The sequence below is a fragment of the Lynx rufus genome, unplaced genomic scaffold, assembly GCF_022079265.1.
Source record: "Lynx rufus isolate CCGP_SWC_20201006 ecotype Redwood Valley unplaced genomic scaffold, mLynRuf1.p SCAF_5, whole genome shotgun sequence".
Taxonomy (NCBI): Eukaryota; Metazoa; Chordata; class Mammalia; order Carnivora; family Felidae; genus Lynx; species Lynx rufus.
This window is the reverse complement of record NW_025814867.1, coordinates 28,123,677-28,150,116: the sequence shown is the minus strand read 5'-3', so window position 1 is coordinate 28,150,116 and position 26,440 is coordinate 28,123,677. Positions and strand designations below refer to the sequence as shown.

The 26,440-nt window shown below is 43.6% G+C and overlaps 1 protein-coding gene across 1 annotated transcript in view; it reads left to right on the top strand.

Annotated features, from left to right (window-relative positions):
- Positions 1-280: 280 nt before the first annotated feature.
- Positions 281-26,440, top strand: part of CPNE4 (copine 4) — a 493,405-nt gene continuing 467,245 nt past the window's right edge. Inside the window, exon 1 of the mRNA XM_047100293.1 lies at positions 281-636. The gene's annotated coding sequence lies outside the window, so the exon portion shown is untranslated. The remainder of the gene's footprint in view (positions 637-26,440) is intronic.

Sequence of the window (26,440 nt, the reverse complement as noted above, 5' to 3'; positions counted from 1 at the left end):
CAGAGCCCAGCGGGCAGCGGGACCTTGGGCGCGGCGGGCCGGTGCGGCGCGCCCCCCGCCCAGGGCCAGCGCTGGGCGGGGCCGCGGACTCGCGTTCCCCGGCCAAGGGCTCGCCTCCGCCGGAACCCCCCAGGGGGCGCTCGCGCCGAGGTTTCCCAACTAGTATCTCGCCGGTTGCCGGGAGCATGGGTTTCGTCAGAAGGTGGAAATCTCTCTGAGAAGCTGCCATCTATCTCCCCGCCACCCTCGCGTCCCCGTCTCTTCCTCCCTCCCTTCCTCCCGTCTCCTCTCGGTTCCCTCCCGCTTCCCCCCGTACCTTCCCCTCGACTCTCTGAGTTAACTGGGAGCTCAGCCTCCACCCCCAACATTCCCACCCATTCCCCAGCCCCCATCTCCAAGGATGGAGTCGGGGTTTCCGGAGAGACCAAACTCCCCTCTCTGCATCTTTTCCGTCCGCTGTTGCTAAACTGGCCTCAGAGGACGAGGAGGGAGAGCGTCCGACTCCCCTCACACCACCACCAACTACACCACCAACCACCTCCACTCCAAAGCCGGATTCTGTCTGCGTCCTAGGGGTGGGACACACCTTGTCCCGGACTCGATTCTCTTCCTACTCTTCGAGGTTGACACCTCCAGGTAAGTAGACACCAACTCTGTCATTCCTGTGTTCTTGGGCGCTAGGAAGGCAAAGTCCTTCGGGGCTGCTGCGTAGCAAGACCAACTTTTGAGACGCCCCGGGTTTCGCTCAGAGTGGCTTGTTTATCATCGCTGTTGTTGTTTCAAGACGCAGCTACGAGCCGTCTTCCATCCAAGGGAACTTTCATCCCTTGCATCTCCCCTCCGCTCGCCGGGTGGGGTGGGGCGCGCGGGGTCGGGAGCAACCCTACGGAGGGGACCGCAGCGCACCCGCGGGGGAGCGGGTCCTGGAAGTCCTGGAGTGGGGAGGACACGGCTGTTTTAGAAATCGGGGAGAGGGCCGGGAGCAGAGTCCTGGCTGAAGTTGCAGCTTCCCCTTTGACTGTGAGACAGCTGTGGGAAACTGTATCGTGGCCAGTGGCTTGACCTAGCTGCTGTTGGATTTAGCCTCTCAACTCCCCCCCCCCCCCAGTAGGTCCCAATAATATGTAATTGTGGTCGAGGCTCTCCAGCTAAAAACTAATCAGTAGGCTTGCAAGTCCCTCCACGCTCCTTCTAATGTTAGATAAAGTGGGGGGGGGAGGTGGTAGTAGGGGGAGGAGGCCAGGGGTGGGACCGGAGGGACTACCGAAGCGCTAGCCACGGCCGACCAAAGAGATTGGGACCCCTTGTGTATCACAGAAGCTCGTGGATTGTTAGGGCGGAATCCAGGGAGACAATTCGGGGGCGGTCCACGCCAAGTCAAGTGAGTGTTGATGACCATGCAGTGGGGAGCTGGCTGAACACCGAGAAATACTCTTAAGAAGATGCACCCCTCCTTCCTCTTGAGGAAAGAGGCTCGGCTTTAAGGCTCCAGGTCCCATCCAGCTCTCCAGATCCGACCGCGCCCCCCCCCCCCCCGACGTCGTTGCAAGACTGGCTTCCAGTCCCAGAACTTGCCAGGCTCCAGGAGACATCGCAGACTGCAGCGATGATCCGTGGTGCACGAGTTTAGGAAATGCATGCCGTGGGGGTTCAGGAGGTGGAGGAAAGAAAGGTGAGCAGAGTAGTGAGGGTGAGGGAGTAGGGAGGAATGAGTGTCCAGGGAAACTTTGCGAGAGAAATATCTGGAGAGAACCCCCGCCCCCCACACACTGACCCACTTGATGCTACAGGATTTCGGTGCCTTTTGGGAAGAGATACATCTGTTCCATTGCACCTGTGCTCAGAACTATGCAAAACCAACCTCTCGTCCTCTTGTTTCTTTTTGTTGCTTTGCCAGGGATTTTTGAAGCACTGCTCTTGATTGCTCTTGGCTCACGTGGTTTTCGTTTTCCTAAACAGCATTTTTGAGCTGTCCAAGGTGTTTAAAGTGTTCTTGAACTGAGACTGAAGTCTAGTCTTAATGGAAAAACTGTCTTAAGTTCAAATGAAATATCCTTTTCTCTCTATTCCTTCCTTCGACTGCCCTCTTAATCCCTATTCTCAAAGGTGTTTGTAGATTTTTTTTTTTTTTTTGGCTTTAGGTCAAAACAACCCCTCCCCCCCGAAAAATCAACTGTCCTGGAGCACAGGTGTTTCGAATCCATGGCAATGTTTTGTAGTTAGTATACACTGGTTAAACTGCATAGCACATCCCCCCAAGAGCCAAAGGCCAGCAAGAATTTTACTTCTTTTATTTGATGCCCTTCAAGTTTAGGAAGGTCCCGTTTCTTTTTTATTACTCAGCAGATAAGACCCAGCTCAGGACGGCTATTGCTGTGATTAGATAACTTCTGATGTTTTCATTTCCCTTACTAAGCTGCCATTCCCAGGTTAAATTAATTTTATTGGCCTGTCTATTTTAAAGAAAGACTGGCAGAGTTGCTCTAGCAGATCAGGGGGCTGAGCTCAGAGTAGGTCAAAGGTATTCACATGTAGGGAAGTGGGTAAAAATAGGAGGGTTGGCAAATACAGATAGGACACCTGTGTTAATGTGCATACTAATGAAGGCCAGAATCTCCTCGTTTATCTCTGATGGAAAGATTCTGACAGCTTCACAAGATCAAACTCAAATCACATCAAAACTAGGTGATTTCCCCTGAGCATTACATAAAAGGAAGTATCAGTCCATAGCAGGAGCGGATGTTGAATCCTAGACAGTTTTGAATGGTTGGGTGAGAAGAACTTGCCTATAATGTAATCAAAGGTCTACTCATGTAATACTATGTGAGAACTCTCATGGCCATCAAATCTATACCTTTCCTGTGAGTGGTCAGCCTCATTTAATTTTCCAGACACACTTCCAGTGGAATTTATTGGAAACAGGCCCAGATGGGGTCTAGTGAGTTTCCCAGCATGAGACAACCACTTTACTAGAGCTTCTAAGTATTTCTTTAAAAATAGTAGCTCTGAGGTTTGTGCATTGTATTTTAATTGTACTTAAAAGACTTCCAGTTTATCTCTAGGTCTTTGGTAGCAACATGGCATTTTGCTTGAATTATTGATTTTTTTTAGGGGAATCCTGCTTTTAGAGGTTTTAATTAAAAGGTATCTCGTATTAAAGTGTTTCTTGATCTGCATGTGGATTTCTGATTAAAACATACCTCATTCCATTTAGTAGAAAGCAAAGGTGTTATCTGTTTCCAGAGAAGATTTATGTAGTATTCCAAAATATATATACATATGAGCTTGATTCTTCCTATCACCAGATGATTTGAGTCCACCATGACTGAAAACCTTAAGATTATGCTGACTATAAAAAATAACCACAGAAAAAAAAGTGGGTTAATAGTGGAATCTTTGTTCTCACCTGTATTTGAATCTTTTGGTATCCAACTGAATGTTTTCATATGGTTTGCACCAAGCCTTTTTTTCTGAAGTATAACGCTCTGGATCATTATGGCCACTTTTATTCACATAAAGGACTTTTCCATTTGGAAGTAAACATGTTGGACGTGAATAGTCAATGTGTGTGTCATTAATGCCCCACACTTTCATGGGGATCTGAATCCAGAACAAAGAGTGAGAAGAGTGCTTTGATGGCCTCAACCTGCTAGATTGGGAAAAAGGCTCTACACTAATTGGGAAAGTCACTTCATGAGTCTTTGTATTTTTAATCAGAGATATGGCCAGAAGATCTGTATTTCATGCATTTTGAAGAAGAAAAAGGCTAAATTTGTTCTCTGTATTTGATCTTTCCGTTTTTGTCTTGTTAATATTTTAAAACAAAACAAAAACCCCTTTGGATCCATACGGTCACCCAAAGTCATATTGCCTTGGCAACGGTAGTCAGTACACCGGAGTCACAAAATATCAAGACAGGAAATTTAAAATGCATTTAAAATAAAAATATCACGTGGTTCAGCACTATCCTATAGTGCATTAGCACTGACCTTCCAGCATATAATAATAGAGTTGCATTTGAATCTGCCTTTCTCCTGACTGCACGTAGATAGTAAATAACAGATTACAGGACTTTAAGTTTTTTTTAGGATGTCCTAAAAATTCTATAATGGTTTTTCTTTTGAGGGAAGCGTGTTATGAAAATAAGTGGGTTGGAGTTACAAATCCATTTTTTGGATGAGGTGTTTATGTGGAGGTTGGTGGTAAGTCTGAAAGCAAGCTCAATCAATGGATCAGGCATGATGTGCTGTCTTCTGTATGATATCGGAAGTAGACAGTATGTAGTCAGGCCTCAGCACTCAGTTCAGTCAGGGGATATCTACTAACACTTGTGGCTGCAGTATAAAAACGTCATAGTGCCTACATATACTTTTAGTCTTTTCTGTACTAGAAATCTCATTTACGTGGGAGCTTTCTGTTTAGTCTATGAATTACTAAATATATATGATATATAGTATATGTTTTTTCTAAGCTGGCAAATCCCAAAAAGTTCTTTCTTTGGCTGTTGTATTTTTTGGAAAGTCTCTTGAGAACCACTAGCTTTTAGATCAGTAAATATTGAAGGCCTGAAGGCAAGTGTTGGAAAGTTGAAGAAAGTGGTAAGGAAGGCTTATTTGGGAAGGTTCGTTCCAGTCCTATGACTTTGTACACTCCGAGGGGTGAGGGAACCAACTGAGGGTTGGCCTGTGGTGGGTTTATTTCTCAACTTGGACAACAACTGTTTCTCTTTGAATCTATGACTCTCGAACTGGAAGAGAGTTTGGGGATAATCTGTTGACTCGAGCTGTTTAATTTGACAGATGTGGAAACTAAACCTTGGAGAGCTTGTTCAAGGTCAGGGGACTCAACAACCCTCCTGATTATTCCTTTCTCTCTATATAGACTTGAGTTCCCTGGAGATAATGACTGTAGTGGCGCCAGTGTCTGGTGCCATGTGCACTGATAATCTTTACTGAGTTGGGGATGGTGGGGTGGGGGGCTCCCACCTCCATTGCAGTATTTGGAAGAGCAGGCTTGGGACTTACTACTTTGCTCTCTATTGGAGTCAGTGCAATATTTACCCAATAGATGTGATTAAATTTGTATAAAACCATTGTCTGCAGCCATCTCTGTTAATGTACATGTTTTGTGAAGAATTGTTCATGCACAGTCTTAGGTTTTCTACTTTAAATGTCATAACTGAATCAATAAAGTAAACAAAGAGATTTTATGAGTGTTTATAGTTCCAGGAACTCACAGGGGAATCTTTTTTTCCTGTTTTAAATTAAAGGTCCATTCAAAAAGAACACATTCTAAAATGTTTTTCTATCATTGGCTCAACATAATATTTCTAACTTTGTACTTCTTATTACTTAGAAAACTAGAAACATTTCTCCTTGGAAACATCAAGGGAAAAATACAGTATTTCTGGTTAAGCCTAGAAACCTTCTCAGGTTTAAGGTGTATTGACTAAAAGACCTTCCTCACCCAAAAGATTCCAAACCTCTGCAGGTCAGTTCATTGAGCTTTGAGGGAGAGGAGGAACAAAATTAGGCTAGCAGGGGTCCAAGGTGAAGGCAGCCCCCAGTAGCTGTTGAGGCAAGGGGGAAGGGCGGGAGAGAGTTGGCATTAGAGTGGACGGACGCTAGAGGGCGCCGGAGCACCGGCAGAGCCTACCTCCTGGGACCATGAACCCGACTTCTAGGCTCGGGGATGGGGTTTGACTGAACCTCAAAGATGTGCTCAGGTATGAAATACTGGTTTTCCCTGTGCCTCTGACTCTCCAGTCCACATTGCATCACTTCAGGGAGAAGACAAAGGATTTTGCCTTCAGAATCCAGTAGGGCACTTCCAGTGCCTGCTTGGGTTGCCCAGTGGCTGGACAGCACGCCAGCTCTTTGCATTCAGGCTGTCTGGAGTCTGACTGCTCTCTGTTTCCTGACACCAGGACCTTTTGCCAGTGGAAGAACTCTGGGTTCAGAAAAACTTCGTTTAAATTTGGGGCTTATAGTTTTCAAGCTGCAGACAGAGTGCACCTGCATGAGTGTTAGCGTCTGCAAATGGGACTAGTGGTGGTTGGTGAATGTTGGAATGTTTAAAACGGTCCAGTATTTTAGCCGGCAGGCAAATGACAGTTCCTGCGTCCCTTCTCTTAAGAGTTCTCCCAAAACTTCATCCTTTCCTTTCCATCTGAGCTTCCTTCTGTTTCCACCCCCCCACCCCCTCAGCAGAAGGGTCTCATTTATCCATCTGTTGAATAATAATTGATCACATCCTTTATGCCAAAACCTGTGTTAGGCACTGGGAATAAGTGTGATGTTCACATTTTTGGAAGTGCAGTCTTGAGGGGTAGACAGGTGCGTGAGAACAGGCATTAAAACCTGTGGAGGTAAGTGTAAGGAGAGAGATGATGAACAAATGATGTGGGTTAAGAGATAAGAGAGTCACTTGCTTTGTCTCAGAGAAACTGGGGAATGGTCCCTCAAGTCCTTTACACTCAGGTGTTTTTTCTTCTCCCTATATATCAAGACACGTGGTCTGGAGGGTGATTCTGAGTGAGAGGAAGGATCAGGGTTGGGGTGTGGGGGCGATCTCCTTCAGTGTGAGCTTAGGTTTGTGTGCATGTTTAACAGAGGTTCTTAAATCCAGTCAGCTCACACCGCTGCCCTGTGGATTTTAACCGCATCTATATCATAAGATAAATGACTATATAGTAGACTTAATCCATTGAAACAGCAAAATGATTTTTAAAGGAAACGGTAGAAGAATGACAGCAATAACAAGAAACTGACCACTAAATGTGGGTCTGGAACAATCTAAATAAGGATTCTATTTTTAAAATATTAAAAGATGTATTCAATATAAATATCAATAAAAAAGAAAAATTATACGGGAAGGAGAATGGTTAAAAGAAATGTTTTATCATTATCCTTAAAGCGACAGAAAAGCTTTTAAGTTATTTGGAGACCCTGGGGGCCCAGGGAACCTGATTGATGTCTTTGTTATATTTTGTACAGTTATTTTAACAAGTAACTGAGAGACAAAAATTTCAGTGACAAAATGGAAAAGTCAAGGAGGTTTATATGTGAGATCTTGTTGATATGAAACCAGGGATGGGCACTTTGGGCCATGTGTGTTAATCTTATCTGCTAGATAGATCTCTAAGCTTCTAGAGTCCATGGTTGGAATTCTGTGACTTCACTGACTGTGAATCATATTGGGAGGAAAGTCCTGATAAGAGGAAAATGGTAGAAATAGTTGGTTTGGTGCAGGCAGAGCAGAGTGAGCAGCTAATAATATTAAATTACAGCGCATGGCCTGATTGAATTTTATAGAGACAGGAAAGGAAATGCTTCTTATGGAATCAAAGAATGTAAGAACTAGACAATCCTATAAAATTAGGCTCACCCCCTTCCATTGTTTTGGATGAGGAAACAGAGGCCCAGCAAGGTGAAATCACTCACACAAGCTGTATGGAGGTTGAGTTAGAGCAAGACAGAAGTTTCTGCATCCTTTGTCCTGGCCCATGCTATACTCATCCTTCGTCCCCACTTCGTGCTTCAGGAGAGAGCAGCACCCCCGCCCCTGTCTTGTTCATGGCTGAACCACGAACAGCACCAGCCATCTAGCCATTGCTCAAAAAATTTTGGTTGACTACGTGAGCGATGTTATTTCCTTCTTCCTCACTCTTACTTAGGAATGTGCCAAGAAATCACTAGGTTGCAATGCAATTTGGTAAAGACAACTATTTGCTGAGTTTTGTTATGATATGGGCTTAAGCTTTGAAGGTAAGCAGACTTGGTTCAAATTCTGGCTTTGCCACTCAATAGCTGTTTGGCTTTGGGAAAATTACTCAATGTCTTTGAGCCTTATTTCCTTGGGGATAAAGCTATATAAAGTAGCAGAGGACCTGCATCACAGGTATGTACTAAGTGTTAGTTTTTCTTAGTCTCCCATTCCTCCTCTCTGTTCTTCCCAGAGAAGATTTAAAGGAGAATACAGTACTTTTTCCAAAGTGATTTTAATTTATTTCGGATAGTACACATTTATCTTGTATAAAAAGTAAAATTATTTCACTGTGTAAGCATAAACACGTATATAATCACTACAAATGAGTATTCTGTGGGTTAGATATTATTAGTCACATTTTATAAATAATTGAGTCAATGCCAAAGCACTAGCAACAGAGGGGGACTGAAATCTAGGGGGCTCCCACTCCAATTCCAAAGCTGGGTGTTTTTTTTTTCAAATTCGTGTTTCGTATGATCTTTGTTTCTTACCTATCCTTCCACAGCTGCTTCTCTCAAGAAGGCTCACATCCTCTTCTTCACGTGTCCTCATGGCCTGGCTGCACCCACTCCCCTGGTATATTACAAGCTTTTCAGGGTAGTAGCTGTGTAGTGCACATCTTATGATAACTCCAGAGTGCCTAGAACCTTCTGGTACACGGATAACTCTCTCCATCACCCTGTGTGTGTGCCCACCCCCTTAGCATGTATCCTGAATCTAGGCCAAGTTTGTGGGTGGTTACACTGCACATTGAACTTGCTCAAAATCAACCCTACAGCGTCTCTCAATTATTAAAAATACTCTTGGGGCGCCTGGGTGTGCCGGTTAAGTCAGTTAAGTGTCCGACTTCAGCTCAGGTCATGATCTCACAGCTCGTGAGTTCGAACCCTGCATCAGCCTCTGTGCTGACTGCTCAGAGCCTGGAGCCTGCCTGCTTCGGATTCTGTGTCTCCCTCTCTCTCTGCCCCCTTCCTTGCATTCTGTCTCTCTCTCCTTCAAAAATAAACACTAAAAAAAATTAGAAAAAAATACTCTTACTATATTTTGATCGTTCTGTATTGTGTAATCTAAATTAACATTTGAGGTTTTACAGATCTACTATAGACATTGTCTATGTAATACAATATATGTTGCACTTGAACAACTTACGGGATTTATTTTGAAGATTTTGACTGTGTATGAGTTTTATTTCACTCACTGAATCATAGCCCCTACCTAAAATGTGCTCCATTATATTTACAAGGCTACACTCTGTGCTGTATATAGGTAGGTAGAGTTATTAGTGAAAAGCATGAATTTTTAGCCAGGGATTCCTGGGTTTGAATCCCAGCTCTGCTTAATCTCTTGAAGTTCAATTTCCACAGATGTAAAATGTGTAATAATAGTGCCTATGCCCGAGGATAGCTGTGAGCCTTGAAAGATATAGTGCATATCTGTGGCATCCCAACTGCCCATCAGATTTCAGGCACATGGAAATTGCTCAAACTGTAACTAGTATTGGCTGGTGGCACCCCTCAAACTTGGGAGCTTGTGAGTAATTACCCTAATGGTAGTGGTTTGCTGTATTGCAAAGGGGTTGTGAAAAATAGGAGTGTATTTATGAAAGTATGATAGAAATCGGCAATAAAATGTGTGTTTTCCACAGCTACTGACGTAACCACTTACCTTTCTCCCTTCCCTCTTCTCTGTTTCTACCCACGAATTTTATGCCTAGACACAAAGATGACTCAAGGGGTATGCTGGGGTTTCTCTAAGATAAAACTTCTCTGTTCCTGCTGGTTCCAGCTTTATTTCTGATGCAAAGTATGTTTAGCACTGGCCCCCAGATACACAGCTAGAATACAAAATCAATCACTCTGCCCTGCAAGGTCCAGCAACAGACATTTATTGTATTTGACTTTATGTATCTTCCACCTTTGTTCAAATAAGATTCTAGACAGCAAGCAATAGACAACATATTGGGGGTTCTCTGCTATCAAAGTCCAAAATGCTGCTAGCATAAAATACTCTTTTCAAAGAGACCCAATGCAGGTCTTAAAGCCAAGTTTATCACACTTGAGGACAAATCAGAATCTCCTGGAAAACTTGTTACAACACAGATAGATGTCTTCTGGCCCCCACCAGGTTCCAATTCAGTGGGTCTAGTGTTAGAGCCAATTAATTTGTATCTCTGACAATTTCCCAGGTGATGTTGATGCTGCTGGTTTGGGGACCACACTTTGAGAACCAAGTCTTAAATATTCCCTTTATTTAGACAAACTGTGAACTTTCTATCTTGTGTGGTAAAACCAAGAACAGCGTTAGTGGTGAAGAAAGGGATCTGACATTTACTGAGCAACTATGACATTTGCCATGTGTCAGGTACCTCAGCGGGCACTTTATGCATATTGTCCTATTTAATCCTCATAACTGTCCAGCCAATCAAGTCATAATTATTTATTGAGACCCCATCATGTATCATGCTAGGCTCTGAGATATGGGGTGAACCTACAGACTTAATCCTGACTTTCTGGATATTATGTTTCAGCAGGGAAACTTGTTTGAGCAGATAATTATAAGGGTGGCTAGTCTGATGTATAGAGTATAGAAGACCAGAGAAGCTGAGTAACTTGGCTAAGGTTACACAGCCAATGGGAGAGGGCACAAAACAAATTTGAAAATCATTTTACTTTAAAATATCTATTCTTTCCACTAAACCAGAGGTTCTTAGACTTTTTGGTCTCAGGGTTCCTTTATACCCTCAAAAATTATTAAAGATCCCCAAAGAGCTTTTGTTTAGGTTAAATCTATCCACATGTACTGTATTGGAAATTAAAGGGGTTCACCTTCTGAGAACAGCTGCACTAGACCATGGTGCAAATAGTGCCATTTTTCTTAGATTCTCAACCCTAATTTGTTTTGATGACTTTTGTAGCCAGAAAAGATGAGACTCGTCACATCTCCTCCTATACTTGTATTTTTTTAAATATGGGAGCCTCTCTTAAGCCTTAGCCTGTATTTCTAGTGATGGCAACTTCCTAAAGAAAAGGCTGATCTGCTTTGGAATTGCGTTCTTACGTTTTTATGTGTGTAAGTATGTATGTGTATGCGCATTTATGATAAGGAAAAGCCAACAGTTAAACTATCTATCCCAGAACAAACTGAGATGTGGTGGCTTTATTATTCCTCGAAGGATCTCTATCCCAGCCAAGGGCATTTAGAAAGATACGGTCTGTGAATGTTTGTGGCATGTATTGCCTTCAGGGTTCCTCAGGGCACATGCCACCAAAAGAGAAGTCCAAGGAAGCAAGCTGAGGGCTCACTCCTGCTAACTCCTCACAGTGGGAGGAAGAGATGATCGATTAGATTCCAGTGCTGTGGCTTTTCTGTGTAATGTTGGCAGCTGAGTTGTGTTTAATTGTGGGCTAATGACTGATTCCATCATTTTTATTCATTACCTAACGGGAAAGAGGAGTCCTAGTAGATACTTTCCTTTGGTGTTTAATGGTCCATGGTTGTTCAGACTTGGATGCCCTGGTTGACTCTTAATGCTTTATGGCATCGTTAAGTTTTACTGAGTAAAATCAACCAAATCAGAGCTGACGTAACTCAGTGTGGTTCTCAACTGATGATCAGTGAATTCAAATCTCCTTTTATTTTTCACAGAAACCAATGAACTCTAAGGGAGATTCTGCAGCAGAGTTAGGGCAGTGATTTAGATGTAGCAGATCTTTGGATGAGAAATTGGAAAGAGGATGTCTTCCGGTCCTTTGACTGTTATGTCTTTTTGACAGCAAACATCTGGATCACTGGTTCACAGAGAAACTTTAAAAATGTTTATCCAGATGTTTGGTGTCACAGAGGCACATCCCACAGCCACAATAAACAAATAAAAAAATGTGATGCTAGGTGATCATTTGTCATCTTCCTTAAAAGCTGAAATTTGACATGAGGCATTTCTGTGAGTTGACCAGATGCAGCATGGAGTCCTTTATGCCACATTTCTGTGTACAGAGCACATTCTGCTAGGTAATTATAACTTTGTGAAGGAATTCTCTTTCTGGAAAGCAGCATTTGGAGGAGGGTCTAGGGCATAAATGAGTGTACCCGCAGGTCACATCTTCTTTTCATTCACATCAAACGGGAGTCTGTGTGGTATGCCCCATGAGGGGCCATCTCCTGGGAACCCTTTCAGCCAAGTTTTGGGTGCTGTTTTTAAGTTGTGAGCTTCTTGCCCCAAATTCTCAAATTCTGACTCAGTGGGCTCGGGTGAGCAACCCTGTTGGTTTTGTAGATTGCTGGGGCCGCTTTTGAGATCTCCTTTCTCCAAAGCAGACACAAAGAGGGAAGGATCCTCGCCCCCTGTTCCTCACCCACCCACCCACCCACCCTGTCCAGGGAATGGGCTCAGGGAAGACCATAGCTGCTTACTGACCTTTTGAGTTTGCCCTGTGTCTGCCTTTCCAACCAAGATAAGCAGCCCTGCTTAGACTTGCATCCAGCAGGAATAGATGGGAGTTATTGTCTATAGGGACAGAATGATGGGAATCTGGGGATCTGCCTGATATCCTAGGAACATCATCTTTCCTAAGCTGGGAAAAAGAGACATCATCCGATTAGGGAGGCTCAGTGCTTGGTTACTTAGATGAAAACTTCTTTCCCTGTTTGTTTGGATGAGCAAGAGCAGTTCTATTTGTGATTCCCATTCTTCTCCGGTGTTTTATGGGTAATTATAATAGCTGGTTACAAAGTTCATTCTCTAAACAAATTGTTATGTGATTTTTCCTTTATAAATACTTTTAAACTTCTATGAATCTAAGGGAGGTTTGAGATTAAACAAGACCTGATTAAGGCAAACTTGAGATCTTCAGCCCATTGTCAAATGAGATCCACTAAGGGCAGATATCAGCAAAATGTAGCCTGTGGGTCAAATCCAGTATGCGGACTTTTTTTTGTAAATAAAGTTTTATTGGAGCACGTCATACCTGTTATTGCCTGTAGTTACTTTCATACTACAATGCCAGAACTGGGTAGTTGTGACATAGAGTATAGCCCACACAGCTTTCTATCTTTCTATCTCGCTCTTTGCCAGTTCCTGCACTTGGAACATATTTCTGTTTGGCCATCTCTAGACAGGAAACATACATAGACTTAAAAAAAATTCCAAGGAAATATTTCTCTGAAATATGGACTATAGACAAGATAGCTAAATGATAGAATTTTCTTGCCATGCATTGTGAAGCTCTTATACCCAGTAGGTGTTCGTGCGTGAATGATCGTGAGTTTCTAGATGAATGGTTTATGATCTGGGTCGCAGGGTGCCTGGGTGGTTCCTTTGGTTGAGGGTCCGACTCTTGATTTTGGCTGAGATCATGATCCCAGGGTTGTGGGATTGAGTTCCATGTCAGGCTCTGTGCTGGGTATAGAGCCTGCTTGGGATATTCTCTCTCTCTCTCTCTCTCTCTCTCTCTCTCTCTCTCTCTCTCTCTCTCCCCCCTTTCTCTCTCCTTCTCTCTGTCCCTCTCCCCTACACATGTGCTCTCTGTCTCTTTCTGTCTCTAAAAACAGAACAGCTTTATGATCTGGGTTCCATTTCCCCATTTATGAAACCAAAGTATCTGATCTGATCTCTAAGGATCTAAGGATCTTTCTTGCAAGACTGTTTTACATATTAGAGAGAGCGAGGAGGCAAGACAGCCTTGGTGCCTTACACCCCAGTCTGCCAAAGTGACAGCCATAGCCTCTTGAGTCACCATCAGTCATATTCATTTAGCATCAGCTGGAGTTATTACACAGGGTCAAAAAAGCACAACAGTCCGCTGTCACAGTGTTATCGGGTGTCCTACATGGAGAGAGACACAGGGATTTAACAGTTGAAAGCATCAAAATCATGCTTAATGCTTATTCTGAGTCATTTCAAAGAGATGGGCTTGAAGAACATATTTATTGTTCATGTTCAGCAGCTCTTAGTATAATCTTGGGCACGTGCCAGATGTGCCTGATGTCCCTTTGCTCGCGTACCACAATCATAGCTTGAGATCACACACTCCTCCTGGTTTCCAAAACTGCTGGACAGGGGGGTAGAGAGCTATTGATTGATTACTTGGTGGGCAATGGAGGAGGGAGAGATGATGGTAATCTTCTGGCTTTGACCATCCTCCACCCCTCAGGGGGAAATAAGAGATACATCATCCTGGGACAAGGGGTCATGCTCTGTGGTGTGATTTGGGTCGCCGACTTCTGCTTCAAAGCATATATTGTGCTCCTCTTTAGGAACAGGAGTTCACGGTGTCCCCTGCCTGAGGAACTAGCCAGGGTTTCCATGTGCTCAGTTCCACAGATTTGACCACGGGGTTATCATTTATTAATTCACTCATTTGGGAGGGTGACATGCTGCCTTTGCCGGGATGCGAGCAGAGCCTCAGCCTCCGTGTGCGCATCCTAGGCTGCACCCGGTTTTCCTCTCGGGCGCTCCAGCATCCGGACCACTGGGTACTGACGGAGCAGCCCTGCCTCCTGCCCCTCGTGGTAAGTGACTTACTCACTGGCAGGTCGGACAGCTGAGAGCAAGCAGGATTACGAGCAGCCCTGGGACGGAGGAGGGGAAAGCCTGCTCACAAGCTCTTGGCTTTTATGTGTAGGACCCAGACCACTTTCTCCCATTCGGAAAGGGGAGGGGAGGAGCACCGGACAAGGCTGACACTGGCACCTTGCAGTTTGTGCCACGTTCTGACTCTGGTACCCTGCAGCTCCTTGGGTGCTGCATGGGAAGACTGCCTGGTCCTTCTGGCTGAGGAGCAGAATTTGCTTCTTTCTAGGATGCTAGTTTCTGAGAGCATCTGATTCTTAGAACTTCTGAAAGCCATTAGTCTTAGGACTGGATGCAGAGTGATTGCTTTTTGCTCTGTTGAAGTATGGCTAATGTTGCAGTGCGGTAAAGTGGCAGATTGTGTCAAGCGAGGGCATTGAGGCAAATTTTCCTGAGCCACAAGTTTCATAGTGGTTGGCTCTATCATTCTGGTTTTTAAAGTAAGTGAACAAATCATATGCATATGGATTGTAAACGTTCCTTATTCCTTTATATGTGTCTCTTCCTCGGTCCCAGTTAATGTATATTTACCTTCATTTGTCAAATTTGTTTCTCAGGTGTGTTGTATCACAGACTGATGTGTGATACCATGTCTTTTGTTTTGAATCCCATTTATTTAAATCCTTCATCTAAAACAACAGCTCTCTGAGCATTTCTGCTACTCACTACCTAGGGCGTAGATTTCATGTGCAGTCAAGGCAAAGTCTTAGAGTAGACGTTCCTTTTAGTAAGAGACAGCACTGTTTCTGCTTGGAAATGAAGATGCTGATATTCAGCTTCACAGAATTGGACATATTTAAAACTTTACCATACTTTCTTGCTTGCTTTATTTGTGAATGTTGATCCTTGCGCAGAGAACCTCAGAGCTTTTCCTATTTTCTTGTTTCACATCTCCTTAGGAACGTGCAAAAGGAAAGGTAATAAAGGACAATCTTTTCAAGATAAAACATGATTCATAAAGGTGACAGCCATGCCATATGTGAGCAGTGATTAACAGCTGCAGAGTCTGCTAACGGCTTTTTAAAAATAAAGTGATAAAGCAGATTTTCCCATTATTTCGTGTTTCGGGGCTTGCTCAAGTGCATCGCCCTGATTTTTCTCGGCTTCATTTTATTCTGTAGCAATCGAATCACTTGTGTCCTCGCGGTGCTGTATTAGGGCTTAGTTAAATACTTCACATATATCCTTGGTCATTCTTCCAGTGATATTTTAACTTTCAAGACAATGATGTGGTATATTAAAACTACCTTCTCTAAAGCCACTCATTTTATTCCTATGGAGTGCATTTGGGCAGACAGAAGGGAGAGCGTTTCTAGGCTTGCTCATTTGGAATTGGTTTACTTTAATTCAGAGCCGTGATGGCAGTGGGCATGGGCTTAATGAAGTGTCACAAGTTTAAATGGCCTTCCCCTGCCATCACCAACAGATATAGGCTGGTGGGTACAGACAGGCACAGACTGTTCACCTCGGAGATGCGAGGTGGAAGGGGAAGAAAATTCAGTTGTCATCTTAGCAAAATAGGTTAATTCTAGGAAATGCATTTTCATGAAATTCAGTTGTCTTTGGCAAACTAACCGAGCATTGTTTTCCCGATTGATAAGCCCCCAACAACCTGCCTTACGTAGGGTGATAGTTTTAATCTTGTTTGGGTCACAGTTCTCTTGGAGAAGTCTACTGAGAGCTGTGGACTCTCTCACCTGAAAGGCAAACACACCTACTCGTATAATCAAGTCTGCTTCAAATTTCGGGGGTGTACAAACATCCCTGGGGCATAGACTATCTCCTTTTCCCCATCAAGAACTCCTTCACTGCCTCTTCAATGGATGTGTTTTCCATGGCAAATTTCTTTTTAAAAAATATGTACATGAACGTTTATAATGTTGTGGCATTTCTATTAGAGGGAGAAGGGAACAGTAGAGACGGAGATTGTCTTGGGAAGTCCAGAGCTGCCTGGGATCTTTTTTGGGGGTTACCACAAAGAGCTGGGCATTTGTTGAGAGTTAGACTCCAACCTTCCCGTGTTGTCTGGGACACAGTCTGAATTGAGCGTCTGGGTCCTTGGGGGTGCTTGGAGGAGGTGCAATGGCAGTGCCTCAGGGGGTTAGCAGTGAGGGAGGCATGGCTGTGTGCCAAAGAGTATCCTCGGAGGCACTGCCCTGCCCCCACCCCATGGAGCCTTGGAGCCCTGATTCCCTGATGGGCTGCCCAGGGAACCAGTGGACTGAGTGTGTCATGTGACACTGTGGCACAAATAAGAGGAGAAGACCTCCCTCTGCAACTCCTGGTGCAGGCCAGTGGTGCCTCAGCCTTCTGCCCAGACGTCCTCCAGAGCTGTCAGCCCTGAGCCATGAAATGCAGCTTTCCTGGGGCTGACTTCCCAGGATCGGTGGCACTATAACCTGCAGGAGATGGCAGGTGCTGACCAGTGAAGCAAATCAGCGTTGGACGTGGTTTACACACGGCTTTCTGCAGGTGCACCAACAAGCCTGGGACTAGGTGCTGGGTGCCCTGAAAGGCACCAAGAGATATTTTGGAACAAGAAAGGGTATAGTATAAAAATGGAAGATCCAGAAGTACAAGGGTAAGACTTGTCCCCTGTCCCTTCCTTTTCCTTTTTTCTACCCCCCTCCTCCCACCTTTTCTTCTATTTTTCCCTCCATTTTTCTTGCCATCCTTCCTTTCTTCCATTCTTCTCTCCTCCATCCTTCCATCTTTCTTTCTTCTCCTCACTTTCTTCCCTCTTAACACCCTTTTCTTCCATCCATTCTTCCTTTCCTCACATCCTTCCTTTAAATCAACAGACGTTTCTAGGTATCTCCCGGGTGCTATTGGTTTAGTTTGCATGGAATTTTGATTCCCTCTCGGGCCCAACAGGTCCACCTTCATGCTACCGTGGGACATTTTTGTTCTATGTTGTTACCTTTCCCCTGCTCGTTCCTTCCTTGTTTGTCTTCCTGAATTACTAGCATATATTGAACACCTACCATGTGCAAATTACTGCGTTAGAGAAAAAAGCTTAAACAATTATGGACTTTACTTTCAAGAAGGTTAAGATCAAACTTAGGAATCGAGACATGAGTGCATGAGAAGCCAGATAATAGTGTACCAGTTCTGTGATGTCACGAAACAAGAATGCAAGATGATGCAAGGCAGTGTGAGCATTATTGTTAGATGAGTGGAATGAGAGACATTTTGAGTTCCGAGAATGGAGCATTTTTTTTGTGTGTGTGGCATGGATGGGTTTCAGAAAGTCTTATAGAGAAGTAATACAAACTGGGGTTCCAAATAGGATTTATTATTTGAAGAGGAGAGAAAATTTCAGTCCAGGAATGGGGACTGATGTAAGTAAAAGCTCAAGCAGCATCTTTTTTTTTTTTTCCGCCTTCATTTTCCAACAGAAAGTTCCAGGGGAAGCTGTTTTCCTCTCTTAGTGCTCCTTTTGCTTCTCTTTTCCCGAGCGCAGTGCCTTATCCTCTCTAGTTTCCGCACTCCCCCCCCCCCCCTCAGGTGCCACTTCTCTCAGCTGGCAAGGGGCTCAGGGGAATCATTCAGTTTATCTCAGTCAGGCCCTGCCTTGATCCGTAGATTGGTTACCTTATGCTGCACAGGAAGAGCTACTTGGAATGGAAGTCTAAATTAAAGAGAGAGCACTGAAACCTATTTCCCCCTCGTAGTTGAAATCACAGTCTTTAATTATTGGCGGCTCGTGGATGAGCCAAAGCACCACCCTTAGGGCTACTGGTCTGACATGCTGGAGATCTCAGACAGCCAGGAAGTCAAAGATCGCAGTTGAATTCCTAGTGTGGCTGGTCCAATATGGTAGAGTCCAATACGGTATGTAATGCTTAGCATGTTGTTAGAGGTTTTGTTTTTTGTTTGTTTGGTCTTTTTAATTGCAGCAGCTCAGGGTTGAAAGGATCTTAGAGATTGTCTTAACTTTTACATTGTTCAATACCATAGGTCAGGAAACTCTCCTGTTTTTCTTGTTCCTTGATACGTACATTTAACCTGTTTTCTTGGGTGTTTCCATAGTAAATGCGTGTCTTATGAGCTGAAATGAATTCATGCTATTTACTTCCAATATCTAATCCAGGAAGGAGTATTTTATTTTCAGGTGCCTGACGAGCCCTGTTCCTAGCCTGATGTCTGGGTCTTTCCTGGCAATGACTTACTTGAATGAAACCTGACTGATACACTGTGGTGACGGTCTAGCCATGGAAGTTGAAGATTCTAAATTTGTTCCTGCTGAGGCTGGCATTTCTCTGTGATTGTTCCATCCAATCCTTTTAACAGCTTACCCTCATCGGCAGTATTCTTTAGGAGATATGGGGCGGCTGGAATCCCCTCGCCTTGCAGCCTTTTGATTTTTGCCCTTAAGTAAAGGAAATAATCGCTTCACCAAATATTTGCTGGCTGCTCCAAAAAGATATTTTCTCATTGGCACATTACAACTGATTATTGAAAAGCTCACGTTCAGGCGTCATATATTTAACGTGTGTGTGTGTGTGTGTGTGTGTGTGTGTGTGTGTGTGTGTGTGTGTGTCTGACGAGTTAGAACAAAGGACTTCCTTCCGAGGACAGTATGGTGATTTTTAGGGTCTATTTTATTTTTCCTTTCCTTCCTTCATCAGATGAAATCTGGTTAAAAGGGTTATCTTGTAGAAGAAAGAAAGGCGAGATGGCCCTGGTGGTAAATGGAAGCCTTGCTATCCTAGAAGAGCATTGTTAGAAGGCAATTTTGAAATGTTTTATTCAATTCCATGTAATAAATAAGGGAATCTTAGGTTCAGAGATATGTAGTGATTTTGGTGAAAGTGATTTGGACCAGCTCTTTAGCAGATTAAAGAAAAACTAAGATCTGAGTAGAGATTCTCAGACTCTAGGAAATAGTTTGATACACAGAATCTTTGTACCCTATTATCAAAATATGTTAGACAAAGAAAGCAATGATAAGTAAGTTAAAATATTTGATCAGCAGAATAATTGAAATAGTCTTGTTCCACATTTCATTAGGAGTGATTTAACAGAATTTTGAAGAAAAATTTTTAAAATGGAGGATAAAATATTTTTCAAGAATATAGAAGTTTTCCACAAAGATATATAGGGTCTGTTTGAAAAATATTCTTGGTTAAAAAAAGCAATCAGACTTCTTGCACACTACATTCTCATACCATGTTATAGTGACTTTGGAGGTATAGAATACTAAGCTAATTAAAAGCTATCCAATTGCTTGAAACTATTAAATAACTGTTCTGTGAAAGACAGAAACCAAGAAGACAATATATTAAAAAACAATAGAAGTGTGATCCTCCCTATAGACCATGGGATGTAATCAAAACTGTAATTAGTCTCTATTTCCTACTCCCAAATGCCAATGTTAGACCAGAAAAACAGATTAAAAGAGCTTCTGAATCAAAAACATTTTAAGAAAAAAAAGGAAAGAAAAATAAAAATACCCTGGATATTGAGGAAGGAAAAGCCAAGTGGTCTAACGAACAAAGCCATCATTTCTAGCCCCTGCTAGGTAGTGCCTCTGCCTGCTCTTTCCTCCTCAGCTGCCTCTAGCCCTCACCCCAATCACTGGGATATTCAGAATGCCTGACCCCTGTGTCCCGTAGGAGCAGGATCTCAGAGAGATGAGGAGAATGAAGTGGAAATTTGCCCTGGGCCCATTTTCTCTACCCTGTCCTCTAAGAGAAGGGTCTGAGAGTGTGCACGGAGAGCATCATTTCCAGCTCTTGGTGTCTTTCCAGGGCATTCCAGCCTGATGCTTTTGAAAAAAGGGCTTTCTTTACAGAGCTGCAGCTCTGTCTCCTGATAGCTCTTTTTATGGCTTCCACCACGCTTAGAACTCTGCTCCCTTTTGAGAGGGCAAGGCGGTACAATGGTGCCCACTTCAGGAGAGGGAGGTGCAGAATGAGTCTCCCGGCAATCGTGCACAATTTGGCTGAGCTTCAACTCAGACTTTGTTTCCCACTTCTCAGAGTCATTACTGTCATTGGCCCTCAAAAGTTATTGATCACCTATATTGGTTGCATTATTGGAAGCAGTATTACATACAGGTTAAGAGCACTGGCTCTGGAGCTGGGATACTGGGGTACAAATGTGGGCTCCTTCACTTGCAGCTGCATGATATTGGGCAAATTACTCATTCTTTTTGTGTCCCAGCTCCATTAATCATCAGTATAGAGTAATAAAAATAGTGAGCCCTAACTCTTAGGTTGTTGTGAAGTTATTAAACAAGAGGGGCTTTAAAGCATTCTGAATAATGCCTGGCATAGAATAATTGCTCCTTGAATCGTAGCAATTATAATTTTAACCTGTGGGGACTCTGGCCAAGGGTGTAATATTACTGACAGGATCAAAAGTCCCTGCCCTGGAGGGATTATGGTATAATCAGGAAAACAATATTTTTTACTCATGAAGAAGGAATTTGGTCCTGTGTTCTGCTATCCGGTGAAGGATGAGTTGTTATGCCTGGTGGCGGGGGTGCGGTGTATACTCTCCCTCCTCACGGTCTGGCAAGGATGGAGCAGAGGTAAAGCCTCTAGTCATGTTAATGGCTTCCAGATCTTAGGCCTCTGAGAAATCCTGTTTAGGTTTGTGACACAGACATAAGCCAATATAACTGACCAAAGAAATAACAGCCAATGTGAATTCCTAAATGTGCTCCTGCTATCGAGGTCTTCCTTTTGGTGGTTGTATCCCTTTGGTATCCTGGGAGAAGGTAGAGGGGAGGCCATTCTGGTTTTCAGAATCTTCTACTAATTTATTAATCTCATGATGCCATGGGAACTAGCATTTGGGGCATATTTTAGGATGAAGCATCCAAGCTCTGGATAAGTCCCTTCTCTTACTGCATGATACCAGTTTTCTCTGTTTAATTTTCTTCCCAGGGGCACCTGGGTGGCTCAGTCAGTTTGGCATCTGACTTCGGCTCAAGTCATGATCTCATAGTTCGTGGATTCAGGCCCTGCATTGGGCTCTGTGCTGACAGCTTGGAGCCTGGAGCCTGCTTCTGATTCTGTGTCTCCCTCTCTCTCTGCTCCTTTCCCCCTCACACTCTATCTCTCTCTGCCTCTCAAAAATGAATAAATGTTAAAAATAAAAATAAAAATAAATCTTCTTCCCAGCTCCATGACAATCAAGGGTAGAGTCAGAGGAAGGATTTCCCACCCTTGCCATCTTGGATTCTCATTTCTGTTTATCCAGGAGCATCCCATCTTGGTGGCTTTTGCAACCCGTGTCAATGAGTGGGGGCTAAATGAGTCCAATCTAGCTAGCCACCAGTTTTTATGAATAAGGCTTTTTTGGAACACAGCCACAATTATGAATTTACATACTGTCTCTGGCTGCTTTTGTGCAACAGTGGAAGAGTTGAGTAGTTGTGACAGAGACCATGTGTCCTACAAAACCTAAGATAAGTGCTATCTGGTCCTTTATAGAAAAAGTCTGCTGACCTTTGACCTACAGAGCAGACAAAAGGAAGAGGGGGAAGTTTTTGTCCCAAGACAGTATAGGGAAGTTGAGATCATCAACTGGTTCCCATTCAGGAAAACTGATGTTGCTTAAGCTGTAGTATATAGTAATGCATCTAATTCCAATCCAAGTTGCCCCTAACAATGTGCCCCATGTTTTTCTCATCACAAAAAATGATACGAAATACTCCAGTGGTGGGAAATTTAATGGACTTCCCTGAAATGGTTTCCTGTTTTTGTAGCTATGCCATGCTGGCCGTTACAATGTCAAAACAAAGCTGTCCTTTGGGATTTACCTTGCATATTTAAGTGTTGCCTCTGAACTCAGTGATTAGGCTCCCCTTCTCCAGCTACCAGAGCCCCCTTACTCCTTTGAATGTGTTGAGTTTTTCTGGGCCACCAGCTATATATGAAGTATCCTTAAGGAACTCACACCATGGCAGGTGTCTACGTTTCCCCATACTGTCATTAAAGGGACCAAAAGGAAGATGGATTGTGAAATCCATTTTTTTTTTTTTTTTTTTGGCCAATAAATCTCGCTTTGCAAGGAGATCAGCGATTCAGGAGCCTTTCATTTTCCATAGGTAACTGACGGTACTAAGAGGTTGACAGTCTGATCTCAGCTCTGTGACCATTCATTTTTGTGATTTTGAGCAAACCCCTTCCCAGAGCTTTTGCACAGGACTGTTCGGTGCACAATGAGGCCTGTCTTGGCCTGAGATCTGGGCCTCTTCCACTTGTCAGGCTGTTTCTTCACCATGGCTCAGGACTGCCTCCATCCAGACGGGGGCCATTTCTAATTTGCACAAAGGCACCCTATGGGCTAGTGGCAGTACCTGGTCTTTTCCTCTTTCTGAGCTTCAGATTTACTGGCTAGGAGAAACTATGCTAGATGGTTTCCAAGGTGTCTTTGAACTCTTTGATTTGAAGGCCTTTTGAGGCAGTCTGTGTGGCTGGCTAAGCAGTTCTCTTCATGCTCTGTGGTGCTCCCCTACCTGGGGTGCCTTTGAAGTCCGCAGAAAACATTGTGCGCCAGGAAATGGGGCTTGGAGAGAGGAGAGCTCCAGGGTTGCTGTGAGGACAGGGTTGTGTTGAGGCAACTATTGGTTATGAGAGGTCAAAGGGTGTCAGACCAAAGGCAGGTGTGGCTAAGTCTGGCCTGATTCTGCTCAATATTGGAACAGTAGACTGAGACCAGAGCCCCTCTGCCTCCATGCACAAGGGAAACAGTGACATGTGCGTAAGTATCAGGTATTGACAATCTCTTCTCCATGACCAGATTATCTGGCCTCTGACCATAGACACTTTGACATAAGTGTGACCTGATACCTGATCTGAGCAAAGGGACAATGATAGTTAAGGAAAGACCAACAAGATGGTGGGACTCACTGGATTCAGAGAACCCTTTAAGGAAAGAGGCAGCAGGTCTGAGCATCCTGAGCATTTTGACCTCAAACCCCAATTCCCTCAAATTACCAAGGTGATTGGTAAATTTCTCTTAAAACCCTGTTTTGTTCTGTTTTGCCCTCACTTTGTTGAGCCTTAATAATCATCACTCAGGTATTTGTAGCTGTGTAGGCATGGTGCTAAATACTTTCTTATCATCATCTCATGTAATTTAAACTTCATAAGTTAGAGGTGGCTGGTTCTGTCTGTGTTTGGCAGAAGAGGAAATTGAGGCTCATTGAAGTTAGATAACCTGTCCAAGGCTGTAGAGCTAGAAAGTTCTGCACCTAAAATTTAAATCTAGATCTTACACTCAGCTGATACTCCTTTTAAATGCTATGCCCTGATGCCTTCCTACATGACCCTGAATGTGCCTAATTTTATTGCTAGTGCAATGAGGAGCGCCTGGATGGCTCAGTCAGTTAAGCCTCCAACTTCAGCTCAGGTCACGGTCTCAGGCCTCATGGGTTCGAGCCCTGTGTCGGGCTCTGTGCTGACAGCTCAGAGCCTGGAGCCTGCTTCGGATTCTGGGTCTCTCTCTCTGCCCATCCCCCACTCATGCTTGCTCACTTTCTCTCTCTCTCAAAAATAAATAAACATTAAAATTTTTTAATTGTTAGTGCAACGAGGTTTCAGGGGGAAAGGGGGGGTTTCTTATCTGTTCAGAGTTACTATACCCCAGCGTTTCTCAATCTCAGCACTATTAACATTTATGGCCAGAGAATTCTGTTTTGGGGGGCTGTCATGTGTCACTGTAGGATGTTTAGCATCATCCCTGGTCTCTACGCACTAGATGCCAGTAGCACCCTCATTTCTGCCCAATTGTGACAACCCAAAATATCTCCAAACTTTGCTCAATATCCCCCTGGGAGACAAAATTGACCCCGGTCAAGTGAGAATCACTGACATAAAGTAATGTTAATTTGCCATTAAAGAAAAAAAAAAACTACATATGCAATTTCTTTATTGTCTTCCTTAATTTTTCTCTTTTGCACCAAAATTCTGTTATTAATGACTTGGTCCCTTCTCTCTGCCTGGCTGACATTCTGAACTGTGTCACTGGGAATGCTTTACCTTGTTGGCTTCTTCCCAAACTCCCAAGACACCCTCTCTTTGAGCCTGGAGTCTCCTGGGGAAGTATTAAGAGCCAACCAGCTATGAAAATAATGTTCTCTTCCTTGTGCTAAGTGCCTCTGTTCAGGCAGTAAAATGCTTCATTGGCATGAACATATGGCATCAACATGGCCTCTGAAAACCACGCTGGGTGTCTAACAAGCATGGAGGGAAGGGGACAGGCAGTGTTGAGCTCTGGAAGCTTTAGCACAGACTCCCCTCACCCCTAGGAGCAGCTGAGCCGGGGTTCCTCAGAGATCTTCACTCCACACAGGCCAAGGCTTTATGGGGAAGAGGGCTGGTATCTTGAAGCCATTGCAGTTTGATCCTTTAATATAACACCCCTCAGACCTTGACATCTGCCATGGAGAAAGGCCTAGAGCAGCCATGTGGCCCAGTGCCAGCCTTTACCTCTGGCTCCAGGCAGGCATCCTGTTGAACCATGCCTTCTATTAGGTAAGAGGACATGGGGCTCAGTGGTGACCCACTGCTTTCTGAACACATAGCCTCTGGAGAGTTTTAGGTCAATAAACAGCCTGGGAGTATTGGTCACAGAGCAGGTACCCTGAGCTGCTCAGCAGCCCATTTAATAATTCTAGGATGCAAAAGGTTGGAGAGGTCATTGGCATAGTTTTCCAGAAAAGTAGACTGCTTGTGAATTTTCATAATCATGCCTACAGTGAGACATCTTCTTCCTGGGTAATGTCATCATGGGGATTCATAATGGTTTTTTTAAATAGGCATTTTTTTTTAAGAACATAAATTTTTTGGAGTGAAATAAAGTCACCAGGAAAAATCTGTAGAAGTTCAGTTCAGTGAACTCTTCTTCATGAAAGGATTTATGAACATATCCTGAACTGTAGCGACAGTGTGAAGTATACACATGCCTGCACCTTCATGCCCATATGCACACATGTGCACATACACTCTTTTCTCCATATGGAAAGATCAGACGAGCCTGTTTTAAATCTCAGTTAAGTCATTTCCTGCACATAAGGCATGGATGAGTTACTTAACATCTCCGAGCCTGTCTCCTTGTCCTTAAAAAAGGCATAATAGTACCTATATTATGGCATGGTTGCAAAGGTTGCATACATTTAAAGTTGCAAAGCATAGAAGGCACTTGATAAATAGTATTAATATTATTATTATCACGATATCAGTTTATGAACCATTAAGAAAAACAGATACCAAGTCTGGGACAGAGATGATTTTCTTAGATAACTCTTCAGTAATTAGGCTATTATCTGTTATACCCGATACTCCATTTCACACTTGGAGCTAAATGTGGGTGTTTTCCATTTCAAAATAACTTTCTTTAAAAAAATTTTTTTTATGTTTATTTATTTTTGAGAGAGAGGGAGAGACAGAGCGTGAGCAGGGGAGGGGCAGAGGGAGAGGGAAACACAGAGTCCGAAGCAGGCTCCAGGCTCTGAGCTGTTAGCACAGAGCCCGGCGCAGGACTCGAACTCATGAACCACGAGATCATGACCTGAGCCAAAGTCGGACACTCAGCTGACTGAGCCACCCAAGCACCCCAAAATAACTTTCTTTCAGTCCTTATTTGATAAGGAATGATAAGTCATCTTTCAAGACTCCTAATTATTTTTACTTAACATTTCCAAGGGCCCGAACTTTTCATGCATTCTGTAAACATTTATTAAGCACTTATTATGTGTCAGACACTGGTCTAGGGGCTGGGGAATTGAGAATGAAAACAGAGACCCTTGCTTCCTGGTAGTTTACATGACAAGTCTACTCCAGCCATGCTGTTAGGAAAGATGTATATCATTCACCATCAGAGATATACATTGTGAACAGATTTTGTGCCATGCTCTGTGCTGAGTGCTTAGGGAAGAAGGATGTAGCGATGAACAGAAATTCTAGAAGATGGCAGTATGGTGGGTGTGGTGAGTAACTGACACATGAGCAATTGACTATGAGATGGAAAATCTAAAATCATGACAGGTGTCATGGCAATCCAAGAACTGATTTAAAATGAATTTATGGATGGATAATTCATTAAGGCTTACTAAAGGGAAGTTGAGAGAATAGTGCCTGAAACATG